The sequence below is a fragment of the Meriones unguiculatus genome, chromosome 20 (genome assembly GCF_030254825.1).
Source record: "Meriones unguiculatus strain TT.TT164.6M chromosome 20, Bangor_MerUng_6.1, whole genome shotgun sequence".
In the NCBI taxonomy this organism is placed as follows: Eukaryota; Metazoa; Chordata; class Mammalia; order Rodentia; family Muridae; genus Meriones; species Meriones unguiculatus.
Window position 1 is genome coordinate 51,889,479 of NC_083367.1, and position 14,658 is coordinate 51,904,136.

Below are 14,658 nucleotides of genomic sequence, written 5' to 3' on the forward strand. Positions count from 1 at the left end.
AGTGTTCTGTAAGCTTCTTTTAGGTTTATGGAAGTGTCTTTCTTTAAGTTCGGAAAATTTTCTTCTGTCATTTTATATGACATTTTCTGGGCCCTGGACCAGGAACACTTCATCTTCTCTTGTTCCTGTTGCTCTTACCTTTTGTCTTTTCCTAATGTCCTGGATTTCTTGGTTGTACTGTGTTGGGAATGTTTAGATTTAATGCTTTCATTGACTGACTTATGAGGTCTTCAATCATGGCTTCTATAGCTTTGATTATCTTTTCTTTCTCTTGTATTCTGTTGATGATGCTTGCTTCTGTTGTTCTTGTTTGTTCCATCTCCAGTATTCCCTCAGCTTGTGTTTTCTGTGTTACCTATATTTCCCATTTGAGGCCTGGAGCAGTTTATTCATTTTTTTCATCTGTTTAAATGTATTTTTCCTATATTTCTTTAAAGGATTTATTTGTTCTTTCTTTAACAGCTTCTATCATCTTTATAAGATTGGATTTAAGGTAATTTTCTTGTGCATCAGTTGTGTTAGTATATGAAGGGTTTGCTCTAGTAGAATAGTTGTGTTATGGGGGTACCATAATTCTCTGGCTTGTGGTGATTGTGTTCTTATGCTGACCGTTAGCCACCTGCTTGTCCCTGATTGTTCACAGTGAATCAGGCCTCCAGAAGGTGGCTGGGGGTCAGACAATGGAACTATGGGGACAGGGAGAAGCTCAGGGCAGCTGGTTGTGTCTGAGGGAATACAATGGACAGAGAATTATTGGGGAGGTGTCTAATTGGGATGTTCCTTCTGCAGAAGGCCTGGTAAATGCAGGCTAAGATGTGGTCAGAACAATCGAATTATTTTAAAAATGGCATTATTAATAAAAATTTAATTTATACACTCAGTATATTTAGAATAAAGCTTGACAGAGCAGAGGCATATAATTGTGATAAAAATGTAATAATAAACATTGTGTCATTATTAGATAAAAATTAAATAACTTTTAATGAAATGGAGTCTAGAAAAATGTTTTTTTAAATTTAAATTTCTCAACATGGCTAGGATTACCACCCATAAAATCATTTATTTATAAAATAAAATGGGATTGTACTTGGAGTAATTTATGAATATTTTCTTTAACATTTTCTATATTTGTGTTTTCCATTGCAAATGTATAACACTGTGCTATCATGCGTTAGCACCTTTCAGATACAATCTGCTACTAATGAATAATTCTTTTTTAAACTTTATAAAAAGGTAAGGAATACGAGTCTGCAAGTTTCTCTAAAAGTTTACGCAAGTGTGTTAATCTGCTAGTCTGTTTTCAGGGCTGATGTGGATTGCCTGAACACAGCAATTGCTGGATCTTCCTTGTTTTAACAATAGTATAAGCTGCTACAAAATAATGTTTAATTGGAGAGCCAAAGTTCCCTCTTGTAATGTTCCTGTTCATTTAAATCATCCAACTTCGATGTTTATTCTAACTAATAAAGGATGTTATGCAACATTAAGGTATATTTTTTTAATTCTGATTTTGTTTGTCTAAATATCTTCACAGTAAGAGTAAAAAAAATTCAAATACATGGCTTCAGATGGAGCACTGCTAAACTACACAAACTGTTTAAATTCTATCTTTTTTGGCTTTAAAAAGGTATGATAATTAAGCATTTTCCCTAGGGTCCTCCTTGTTTAGCTTCTTTAGGTCGGTAGATTTTACTCTGTTTATCCTATAGTATATGGCTAATGTCAATTTATAAGGGAGTGTATACCTTATATGTTCTTCTGCTTCTAGGATACCTTATTCTGGATAATCTTTTCTAATTCTGCCCATTTGCCTGCAGATTTCATGATTTCCTTATTTTTAGTAGCTGAGTGGTATTCAGTATAAATGTACCACAATTTCTGTAACCATTCTTTGGTTGAGGGACATCTAAGTTGTTTTTATTCAAAAGGGAAAACAGGATAGCAGTAGAAGTGAGGGAACAGGATGGGAACCTAACACAGAATTCCTCTAAAAGACTCCACCCAGTAAGGGATCAAAACAGTTGCAGAGACTCACAGCCAAACTTTGACAAAGCACAAAGCACAGTTAGTCTAAAGGAAGAAGGGGATATAAAAAGAACTGGAGTGGGCAATAACCACACAAGTAGACCAACAAAGTAAAAAAAATAAATAAATAAAAGAAAGAAAGAAAGAAAGAAAGAAAGAAAGAAAGAAAGAAAGAAAGAAAGAAAGAAAGAAAGAAAGAAAGGGTCATGGGGGCACTGCAGAGACATATGCATCAACCAAAGACCTTGCATATAGATGGACCTTGACCCCTGACAGATGTAGCCCATAGACAGCTCAGTCTCCATGTGGGTTCCCTAGTAAGGGGAGGAGAGAGAGTTTCTGACATGAACTCAATTTCCTGCTCCTGATCACTTCTTCCTTTTAAAGTGACCTTGCCAGCCCACAGAGAATGAGAATCCAGTCAGTCCTGATGGGACCTGAAAGACTACAGTCAGACAATTAGGGAAGAGGACTTCCCCTATCAGTGGACTTGGGACTAGAGACAACAGAAGAAGGAGGAAGTGTGGGACCAGGAGAGATGAGGGAAGGGGCTTCAAGTGGGATACAAAGTAAATGAATTGCAAATAATAATAATAAAATACAACTAATAACAATAATTGGAAATAAAATGCATGATAAAATCAACAGTTTGGATATAAATAATTTTCCCTCAGAATCAGTGACATGGAAATCTCAACTAATATAAGGAAATTTAAATATTGGGAAATACAAAGAATAAAGTAATTATAAGAAAGCTGAGTTACAGAGTTAAAACTGAAAAAATGGGCAATAACTGATTTAGATAAATCAGATTTTAATGATTTTATGAACTTTTTGCACACAAAATTAATGTATAATAATTTATTTATTTACATTATTCTTGGATTACAACAGGTGCATATGTATAATTTCTTGGATTAGAATGTAATTTTTAATGTTAAAGAAAATTAATTTTTTTATTAATTATACTTTAGTCACTTTGTATACCCCGCTGTAGCTTCCTCCCTCCTCCCCTTTCTATGTTTCCTTTCCTCCTCCTTCTCCACATATGCCCCTCCCCAAGTCCACTGATAGGGGAGGTCAAGAATGTACTTTTGAGACAATGTATACTTCTGCAAGTAAAGCACTCCACATTAATCATCATCTATCAAAATGCAATGATATTAAGTAAGTGTTAAACATATCTATATTTTACAACTTAGTTATTAATCCACAATAATTGAAAACATGTTATGATTCTTCCAAAGTAAAAGTTAAAAAGCAGTATGACAAATCCACATTAGTTTTTTTTTTTTAATTTGTTTGATGACTGTTTTTAAATTCTTTGTTACTACACTTTAAAAAAAAGAAGAAGCATTTGCTCAGTAAGTAAAGTAAGAAAGGAGTGCTGGATATCATAGGTTATGACAGGCCTCAGCTATTCAGGCTCCAACCATGGCAAGAAGTAGAATTTTTCCAAGCATTTAGAAAGCATTTACCCGATATATGTCCCAAATGACAAGATATGTTGTTTTTCTCTTAAAAATTTCCTTCCTGTTGTATAGCAATTTCCTCTGCGATGAAATATTCCCTCAAGGAAGCAGAGGGATACTCATGAGCCTCAGGGGATAAATTAAAAAAAAATTGTCGTATGTCTGGGAGGACAGGAACTTAGAAGATTCTTAGGGCCACTCTCCAGCAATTTAAAAAGTAAACAAACTCTGGTGAGGTGCAGGGAGACCCTGACCAGAGAAACTGCAGGGAAAATAGATTTTCTCATATTGTCAGATGCCTTCAAGCTGGGCAGAGAGGGCAGAGGTTCCCGCTTCTGTGATGAAACTATTCCGGCTCATTGCAGTAACTCATCACCCATATTTCAGTTCAAAACCCCAAAAGAATCACGTAGATTCATCAAGTTGGATTTCGGTGTAATTGTTATTTAATCTATTATTACATTATCCCTTTCTGGGGTGAATTAATTTGTGTGTGTGTGTGTGTGTGTGTGTGTGTGTGTGTGTGTGTTTCATGTTTCATTTACTGGAGGTAAATTTACCACAGTATATTACCTCTCCATGTTAAGTGTATTCTGAAGTTTTCCGTTCCTTACTTGGTTCCTGCAAATGCCTATGTCTACTTGGCATCTACTGTCATGAAAGAATCATAACAGAGCAATTAGATTTAATTCATTGTGCTTCAAGTATCCTGTTTTGGAACCCTTACAAGAAATTGTGTCTGTGTCAATATATTTTTACATCCTTTCTAGAGCTACAAAGATCTTATGCAGCTATAGGTCCATCTGTCTAATATGACTGGATAGGACTCCAACTGTGGCAGAAGTAGTTCTCAAAAGTGGCAGCCTTTTTCTCCTGTTAGCTACCTGAGCTGTTTACCCAGAGTGGCAGTCCTGCCAGCTTTCAGTGCTGTGGGGTTTAAACTGACTAATCTTAAATTAGGAGAAAAAAAAAAAAACAACAAAAAACAAAAAACAAATAATCCCCTGAATATATTTCAATGTTTTAGCCCTAAATAGAAGATGGATTTGTGCTTTACAGAGTTCTATAGGGAATTCTCTCTCCTTGTATTTCCATGTGGCTTTTGTCTTGGTGTGGTGTGTTATTTACATTTAATAAAAGTAGTTCCCCTCAGCTAATTCTGCTCCTGTGTCTGGGATCTTCTTTAATTCTAGCTGCTCTGGCTCTCAAAACTGATAGAGGAAATGTCTTTGAACATTGCTGGGGATCATAATTTCTTGATGGGATGACACAATTAAAGATAACCAAATCTGAAAACAGTGATACATTAAACTAAGTTTGTGCACAGTAATAAAAATAATCAATAGCATTAAGCACAAACACACTGAATGGACAAAGATCTTCGCAACTTATGTATCTGAAAAGTGTTGGTGGATTTCAAGAGCAATTGAAAGCACAGCAGGGAACTGGGCAATACACTGCATTTGATTTTGTTCTTCCAGTATATATTCTGGGGTTAGATGCATGGCACTGAAAATGTACAAGTAATATTATAGGGACTGGAAAGGATATATTTAGAACTATATTTTATATGCATATACACATATGCACACAATCACAATTAGTGGAAAAGTGGCCGTGAATTTGAAGGAGCAGAGAGGAACATATGGGATGGTTAAGAAGGAGGAAAAGGTGTCATCCACCCAAAGAGCATCAGACCCGTCCGATACCTTTTTCTCAGAGGCGGGACCTGGGGCTTGAACATCTGTACAAAGTCCCAATTTATTTCTAATATCAGAGATCAGACCTCTACTCTTGCCTGATGCGTCTAAAACAAAAAGGGGGAACTGTAGAGAGCTGTGGAATGCTATGCCTTAAAGATGGAGCTGGTTTCCGCCTTCCACCTTCCCGATGGTGAGTGCTCTCTGTCATGAACAATTCCACATTTGGCTAAGGCTGAGGATCTGGCTTGCTTCCATGTATGTGGACCTATCTGCATTGCCCCCGTGGCACGCCTGGGTTGGCTACCCAGAGGCTATTTAAGCTGTGGGCTGGCTTTCCCCGGGGTCCGAGGATTGTTCAATGTTCCTGAATAAACTGCATTGAAAAAAAAAAAAAAAGAAGGAGGAAAAGGAAGTGAGAAAAATTGCAATTATATAATAACCACAAATTATATAATAACCACAAAGCAACTGGGCAATATACTTCTGAAACACTGTTGCCTTTATGTATACTTCCTCATCAGGTTTTTTGAATTGAACCCCAGAGATGTATCTTATCACAGTAAGAAAAATGTATCAAAACAACTAAAAATAACAAATGCTGATTTAATTTGGAGAAAAAACAATCTTGTGAACATCAATGGGGAGGTTTACATTGCTACAGACACTATGTAGACTCAATTTGGACAACAATTTGGAGGTTCATAGATAACTTAAATTAGAGTTACCCTGTGTTTCAGCAATTACCTAAACTGGGTATATGCTAAATAAAATAAAATTGATATGGCAAAGGATCATTTTTCTCTCATATTCATTGAGACCAAGAAATGTAAAAAACCAATGGATTCATCATCCACTATTATAAAGAGGATGTGGTAAAGGTACAATAATCAGGGCTAGCTAGCCAGAGGAAAATGAAATCCTCAGCTTATTACAACATAAATGCTTTTACAAACTAGGTGTACAATGGCTTCACCAATTTGTTTAAATTTTTTGTTTTCAAGTAGGGATTGTAGAAAATGTCCTCAGATTATTTTTATATTTGCAGTACTAATTTGAACAGTAATTTCTTAGACCTCTGTTTATTTGATACCTGTTTAATTATTTTTCAAAAATGTTCGTAACTATTTATTTATTTATTTATTTATTTATTTATTTTATATTTATTTACTTTTTTTTTTCCAGGTCGAGTTTCTCAGTGTAACCTTATCAGTCCTGGATTCACTTTGTAGACCAGGCTGGCCTCAAACTCGCAGAGATCCACCTGCCTCTGCTTCCCTGAGTTACTGGGATCACAGGTACTCACCACCATACAAGGCTAAGATTTATTTATTTTTTATTTACTAGTATCATTTATTACAATTTATTCAATTTGTATCCCGGCTGTGGCTCATCTCTGGTCTCCTCCCAAACCCACCATTCCTCCTTCTTCTCTGCCTAAGCCCCTCCCCTAGTCCACTGATAGGGGAGGTCCTCTTCCCTTCTATCTGGCCCTTGCCTATTAGGTCTCACCAGGACTGCTTGTGTTGTCATCCTCTGTGGCCTGGCAAGGCTACTCCCCTCAGGGGGAAGTGAGTTCAGAGAAATCCCCTGCTGGGCACTTGGATACTGAGTCTATTGGCTATGTCTGAGCCTGGGTTTTAGGTCCTCTCCACGCATTGTTGAGGTAGCAGTCTCTGCAGGTCCCCCAGGGCTCAGTTTTCATGGCTCTGTTTATCTCCTGTTGGAGCTCCTGTTTCCTCCAGGTCTTTCTATCTACCCCTTCTTTCATGAGACTACCTGCACTCTAGTCAAAAATTGGCTATGTGTCTCAGACTCTGCTTCAAAACCTCGATCAGCGGAGAACGTTCATAACTTTTAGAAAACACTTCTCGTGGGTGATTTTTTTGATCCATCCAAAGGCATTAGATTTTTAGATTATTATTAATGACTTCTTCTTTTATAGTTTCTATTAGTTTTTCATAATAGAAATTAAATTTAATTTTGGATCTACTTTGTAGCTGGATCAACAAGTTCGAGATCAGCCAAGGGTACACAGAGAAACCTTGTCTCGCAAAGCAAAACGTGTATCTACTAATTGAAGAATACCGTATGTAATGAACAAGTAGTTATTTTTGTACAAATATTCTTGGATTTCCATTTCTCCTTCTGTCACATTTTACTATATTTACTTATTCTGAAGCTTGATCTCCTTTTTATCATATTTTTAATTTAACACATATTTTAACACTGTGAAGCAATGTAATCATTTTCCAATAAAATTTCTGTACATTTACATTAATAGCCGTTTTTATTTTATTTCTTAATTTTTAAGTTTCCACTTATATCCTTTTCAATGAGAAATTGCTTTACATTCTCTCTTTTTTATCGTAAGTATATTTTTAATACAAAATATTTTTATTTTGGTTTCCCTTCCCCAGTCTCTTCCCAGATTCTCTCCATGTATTCAATTCCAGTGTGTCTTTCTCTTTTTTGAGAAAAAGCAGGATGTTTGCTTTTAAGCTCTGTTAGAACTCACGTACTCTTAAACGCTGTTATGTTCTTGTTTTATCCTCTCTTCTACTGGGAATAAATTGCAGTAACATTGATGGCCTTAGCAGCAACTATAGAAAACTTTGAAAGTTTTTCTCTCACAAGATTATAAATTCAAGGTTTAATTGTAAGAAAGATGATTATATGTATAAAACAAAATGAATAGTATTCAAATTAAATATTAATAGAAAGAATTCCACAATCTGAACACAAGCAAAAACAGTGATAGAAACAAATATTAAGGTAATACATTCTCTATGCATATAATTATGATAAATACTAATCTACACTTTGATGAAATGTCATTTTGATGTATTTTCATTTCAGGGAATAAATGTCACTATAAGATTATAAGATTACAGTTTAATTAGTAATTACATGTACCACTTAGATTTAGTCTGGAATTCAGGAGGGAAATACAAATCCTGTTTCCAACTAGAGACATATAATTTTTAAATGGCTTCATATATGACCATAATTTAATATATTGTAAGAAAATTCAGTATTTGTTATTTATTTTTTAATATACATGTACTAATTTTACAATCAGTCACAAATTTACTTCCAATTTGAACCTTATTTTAATTGACTTAAATTCTCTTTTAGAAGTTTCCTCCTACAGCAGATGGGAACAAAGAGATCCACAGCCAGACATTATTCAGAGAATAAGAGACCTTGTAACACTCAGTCTTACATGGGATTCCAGCAAATCTCTCCTCTCAGAACTCAAAGAACCCTTTTGACGAGTATGCAGAGTGTAAGAGACAGAGAGGATGAAAGACAGCAGGAGAACATGCTACTTTAAATCAACAAATTAACATGAGCAAAGCTCAATGAACTCATAGAGACAGAGACCACATGCAGAGGACTGCAGGGTCTGTACCATGTCCTCTGCTCGCACATGCGCGCGCGCGCGCACACACACACACACCCTGAATGTGCAATATATAGGGAATGGGTCCCCAACTTTTGTGCCTTTTTTTGGATTCTTTATCTCTCATACTTTGATATGATAATTTTGTTATGTCTAAATTTATTTTATTGTGTTATATTTAAAAAAATAAAATAATGGATGGATGAATAAATGAATGAAATAATGAATACATGAAAATGTAGCCATTAGAGTAAAGGTTCACAACTTAATGGTCCTTTATACCAGCTGGGAGAGGAAAAGTCAGTTTGCTCCACGGGAGTGAAATGGGTTCTATCAATTCAAGGGTAGGCCTCAAGTTTAGGCATAGTCGGCCGACATAAAATTGACTCCAGAGGTTTTTGTATGCTTTTATTTGGTTACAGTTTGTTGTTATTTATTTTTTTATTGCTGTTTCTTTTTTTCTTTTTCCTGTTTGGGTCTTCTTTTAATTTGCTTTCTTGATTTGGGAATTTTTATACTGGGTTTTTGTTTGTTTATAAAAAAATGTAGTTGGATGGGTAGGGAAGAATTAGATCTTCATGCAAAAGGCTGAATGTGGCTGAACAGCTCATGGGCCTTTGGAGACAACCCACTATTATCATGTTCCAAAACAGGTAGAGAATTCAATTGATTTCTGATGATTTACATTTATAGTGTAGTGCATCTCTCAAACATCATCAAAGAAGCAGCATTCTTCAATAGATGGTGATTAAAGCAGAGAGAAATAGGTCATCAACATGGACAGAATAAGAGTATTCAGAAGGTTTAGCCCTATATGAGACATCTATTTCACACACATACACCTGCACACATGCACGCATGCACACACACACACACCTTTCTAAGGCTCAGTGACCATTGCAAAAGGAGTGAATGGAAAGAATTTAATAAGCAGATGTGGCACTATAATTATAAGAAAATCATAGATTCAGCCAGCCTTAGGGTACAGTATATTGCTTTATGTACATTTATTGAAGTTCTTCAATGTGTTAGAAGCTCTATTTGAGAGTGTACATTTGTATACATATTTATGTGTCTATATAATTATATGTATATATGTATATATAATTTGATTAATTTTAAGTAATTAATCAATTTTCATAACCACAACATGAGGCGCATACATTTATCCTTATTTTGCAAAGGAGAATGCTGATGCTTAGAAAGGTTCAGGAATTTTTGAATCGCTGAGTCATCTACATATTATGCATTAAGATATTCAAGCTCTTGTGGATAGTTCTGCTATTTAACACACTAAAGAGCACAAATAAAACCTTTGAAATATTTCTGCTAAGGAATACCAGCGGATTTGATGAAATGTCAGTTATATTGCGGTATTTATTTACATTGTCATTAAACAGAGGGAAGTACATGTGTATTGTATTATTTCCAAAGATTTTAAGTACATATGTATTCAGAATATCTGTAGCTGGTTAGGAAGACATTGTAAAGTCTTGTAGCATCTTTCTTCCACAATGGTCTTGACAGAGTAGACACAGAAAAATGTACCTTGCCATGCTTTGATTTTGTCCTAAAGCTATCACCCACTCAGGTGCATACTCCTGTCACTAAGTAGAATCCTGCAGACTTTCAGGAGATTGACACATGAAGATATTTACATATCCCCAGACCGCACTGCTGTTATCACCAAATTGACAAATAACAGAGATGACATGCTTTCAAAGATTAACTAGGGTACTTGACCATTTCAGACAAGCTTTCTTATGCAACCCAGTAAAGCCGTTTGTTTGGGATTCCTGCTGCCTTATGTCCATATGAGTTTTGCCACAAAGTAAGCAATTAAGCAATTTTAAGCATATTAACATAAAATTTAGTTCATTATTTTAAACAATTAAGGTAAATACCTTTTAGGTATTATGTCTCAGATTACATTTATAAAATATTTGAGGAAAATCACCACTCTATTTAATTTTTATTCTCAAATATGTTAACTGTATTTCTGTTAATTTGTTTATCTTAATTCTGTTTTCATACAATTCACATGTATATATATATATGTGTGTGTGTGTGTATGCATTTTAGCTATAACTAGAGTTAGTTATGATCTCTCTTTTTTTCTGAATATTCTATTTCTATTTTGAGAATATTTAGAATATTAAAATGTGTAGAATGTTCTGTAACGACTGACATTAAATTTTTAGGTGACAGGAGTTTTTTTCACTTCCAGTATTCTACTGTTTATGCACACAGATGTGCATGCATAGGGAGGACAAAAGTAAATACAGGGTGTTATTGCTCATGTTCTTCTCGTTTTGGTCGTTGTTGTGTTTGTGTGTTTGTTCCTAAGACAGGCTCTACCTGCAATCAGTGGGTAAGTCAGGCTGCAGAGCCAGTGAGCCCCAGGGAACTGCTCCTCATTGAATTCCCAGCCCTGGGGTTACAAGTGTGCACAAGTGAGCCCAGCTGTAATGTCTACAGCCTAGAGACTGAATGAAGTCTGCAAGTGGCCACAGCAAGTACATTTACTGTTAGACTACACCACCAAATTCAGATTTGTCATCTCAACATTACCAAACAAAACAATCTGGATTATCATTATTTTATTTTATCAAGCTTTACCCCCTTTTATTGAAACTAGATTTTTTTCTCACATAATATATTTTGATTACTGTTTCCCCTCCTTCTTCCCCTCCAGTTCTTTCTCATGCCCCCACTAATCTAGATCCACTCCCTTTCTGTCTCTAATTAGAAAAAAAAAGAGATTTTATGAGATAAAAATAATATACAACAAAACTAATTATAATAAGATAAAACAAAATTATCATGATGGACTTGGACAAAACAAACAAACAAAAGGAAAAGTGCCCAAGAAAAGGCACAAGAATCAGAGATCCATTCATTTACATACTCAGAATTCCCATGAAGACACTAAATGAAAGCTATAATAAAAACACAGAGGACTTGTTGCAAACTGGAGCAGGCCCTGTGCGTACTTCCTCAGTCTTTGTGCATTTATATGGATTTGTTTATGTTGATTAAGAAGATCTTCAATTCTTGGCATCTTCAATCCACTCTAGTTTACATAATTTATGTTTTTTTAGAGTTTATGTATGTATGTATGTATCTATCTATCTATTTATCTATGTCTGTTTGGTATTTATTCTTTTTAAATTTTTATATTAATTACAGTTTATTCACTTTGTATTCCTGCTGTAGCCACTCCCTTATTCCCTCCCAATGTGACTCTTCCTCCCTCATCTCCTCCCATGACCCTCTCCAAGTCCAGTGATAGGGGAGGTCTTCCTCCCCTTCCCTCTGACCCTAGCCTATCAGGTCTCATCAGGACAGGCTGCATTGTCTTCCTCTGTGGCCCTCTCTGAGGGTAAGCCTGCTCCCCCTCAGGGGGAGGTGATCAAAGAGCCAGCCACGGAGTTCATGTCAGAGACAGTCCCTGTTCCCATTACTAGGGAGCCCACCTGGATACTGAGCTGCTCTGGGCTACATGTGCACAGAGAACTCTAGGTTATCTCCATGACTGATCGACCTTTTAACTTCTATGTTTCATCACTGGCATCATACTTTTAACTTTTTTTTAAGTACCATTCTACAAATACTGTATTTTCAAGTCTTTCCTCTTTTTATTAAGTCTTTCTTCTTTTTATTCTTCTTTATTCTTTTTTAACTTTGTGTCTTTTTCAGTCAAATGCTTTTCTCAGATATGTTTCACAGTCTCTCTCTCTCTCTCTGGCTTTCTATTTCTCCCTTTCTTCCTCATGCACACACACACACACTCACACAGACACATCACTCATGCATTCCTTTTTATTTTATTTTATTGGTTGTGTTACTTATCAAATTCTATTTGATTGCCTTGTTAATGCATTCTGGGCAGTTTTTTTTTTTTTTTTTCTGTATATGCATTCCACTACATAGAGAAAAAAATCTAGAAAAAAAAAACCAAACAAACAAACAAAAAAAACACTTTTTTTGTCACTGATGAGACTCACGGCCAAACATTGGGTGATGCACAGGGAGTCTTGTTGAAAAGTGGAAGGAGAGAGAAAAGGACTTAGAGGTGACAGAGGTTCCACAAGAAGACCAAACAGAAACAACTAACCATGACCCAGAAGGTCTTGCTGAGACTGAAGCATCAGTCAAGGACCATGCACAAACTAGTCCTCAACCTCCTACAAAGATGCCGCTGATGAGCTGTTCAGTCTTCTTGTGGACCCTCTAGTAAGAAATGCAGTGCTTGCATCTGACGTGAACTGCTTTGTCAGGTTTTTGATCGCTTGCCCCTAGTGGGAACACCTTGCCAGGCCACAGGGAATGGACATGATTAGTCCTGTTGCAACTTGATGAGCTTGGGTGGATGGGAAGGGTAGTTCCCCTTTTGTGAGAAATAGAGGAGAGGAGACAGAAGGAGGGTAGGAATGTGAGGTAAGGAGAGATGTGGGGTTTCAACCAAGAAGTAATGTGAATAACAATTTAAACATTATTTTTGTCACATATTTATAGCTTGAGCTTTTAACTTACATGGCTTTTCAGTCAACAAAAATTTTCTGCAAAAATTGAAAGTGTAGAAAGTTTCTTCATCACCTTTTTTATTCTGAAGTTTTCTCTAAATCTTTTGAAGTTCTAGCTTAACAAAAAATAGCAGCAAACATATTTCAACAATTATACCTGCCTAGAATGTATATGTGATTTTCTGTTACCAAAAACAGAGTATAATATTTTTGTTTTGAACTAACACATTTTTTAAACAATGTTTTGACGCCATTAACAAATTCATTCATGAATTATCCATCTACATTTATTGTAGCACACCCAAATGGTGTGTACAATCCAGGATACTGAATGTATACATACATACATTCACAGCCATGTGATTCGGAATTCTAGGATACAGACATTTCACACTCTTCAGTAGTATCACTGATGGCTTTTTAGATATTAGTTTTCCATCCATTAAGTTTAGGTAGTTTTGAGAGAAGAAAAACAATTTCTATCATTTGAAACTATAATGAAAGTTCCATTTCTAGTACTTTATTTTATTTTCTCAAAGAAGAGGTCTATATTTTCATAATCTCTAAGTTTACAAAAAAGAATTACTGAGGATATTTTTGTGATGTATCAAAGTGGTAGAAATTGTTTCTAAGAAAGCAAAGCCTGCAGTTAATTTGAGGCTGGTACTGGTAATAATGTTCTGTAGTTTTGGCCACATTTTATTTGACTTCACACATTTTCATTTGAATAGCAACTGTTACAAGGCATATAGATATCCACAGCAATCGCATATGCTACAGAATGGCTCACCACTGTCTGTTTAGGACTGAAAAATCAAAAGATGCAATAATTATTGTGATTCAGAACACCTTCACATATTTTGCAGAGATTAACGTATATTTTAGCAATCCCAAGTTATATAATTTTTTTTTAAATTTTATTTTTCTTGTTAGTTACATTTTGTTAAATTCTGTATCCCAGCTGTATCCTGCTCCCTCCTTCCCTCCGCAGTCCTACCCTCCCTCCCTCATCTCTTCCCTGCCCCTTTGCAAGTTCACTGATAAGGGAGGACCTCCTCCCCTTTCATATGACTCCATTTTGTCAGGTATTTTCAAGACTGGCTGCAAAGTCCTCCTCATCTACCGCAAAAGGCATCTGAAAGACTCTACCTAACAGTGTCCCAAAGTAGATACTAAGACTCATAACCAAACCTTCAGCAGAGTGCAGAGAATCATATGAAAGAAGGGGAGTTTGATGTGGAAAGGATAGGAGCTCCACAAGGACCAAATATATCTGGGCACAGGGTCTTTTCTGAGATGGACACTCAACCAAAGACCATGAGTGGATAAAACCTAGAACCTCTGCTCGGATGTGACCTGTGATAGCTCAGTAATCAATTGGTCTCCTATAGTAAGGGGAACAAGGACTATTTCTGACAGGAACTCAATGACTGGCTCTTTGACCTCCCCACCCCTCAAGGGAGGAGCAGTCCTGTTAGGCCAAGTTATGTAATTATGCTGCTTAGCTAGGTTACGACTTGATCTTCCTC